Genomic DNA, 640 nt, shown 5'->3' on the forward strand with positions numbered 1-640 from the left:
TTTCATGACTCAAGATTGCCTAATTACTCTTTCCAAGCCAAGGATGCTCAAAATCTACTCTAACATCCTTCCAAGCATTTTGTCAAACACTTGGAAGGCATAAAAGGAAAGCATAATAAATTGCAAGGAAGAATAAAATCTTACAACTACCAATTGCAAGGAAAGTAAATTCACAACTCAATTCATCAATAAAAGAAACATCAAACATCAAGTTTCATTGATTGTAAACCAAATCCAACATGAGCATCCATGAACATAAAAGAGACATAAAAGTAAAATTAACAAGAGGACTAAGAAGAATGAAGTAGTAGAAACAAGAAGTCATAAAGTAAACAAGATGAAAACATGAAATTGGACCTAGATCTAAGATGGGAATTAAGCTAACCCTAACCTAATTCAAGAGAGAAGAGGGAGCTTCTCTCTCTAGAAACTAAACTACATGATGCTAAGCTACAAATAATTGCTCCCCCTTTTCTCAATCTTCAATTCTACATCAAATATCTTCAGAAACGAGTTGGATTTGGAACTAGGCAGCTCAGAAATTACCCCCAGCGATTTTACTTTAAGTGGGTCAGGTGCCAAGCGTCACACGTATGCGTGGGTGACGCGTGCGCGTCGCTGGCCAAAACCTCTACTCACG

This window comes from Arachis ipaensis, chromosome B4 (genome assembly GCF_059453495.1).
Source record: "Arachis ipaensis isolate K30076 ecotype BB chromosome B4, ASM5945349v1, whole genome shotgun sequence".
Classification (NCBI taxonomy): Eukaryota; Viridiplantae; Streptophyta; class Magnoliopsida; order Fabales; family Fabaceae; genus Arachis; species Arachis ipaensis.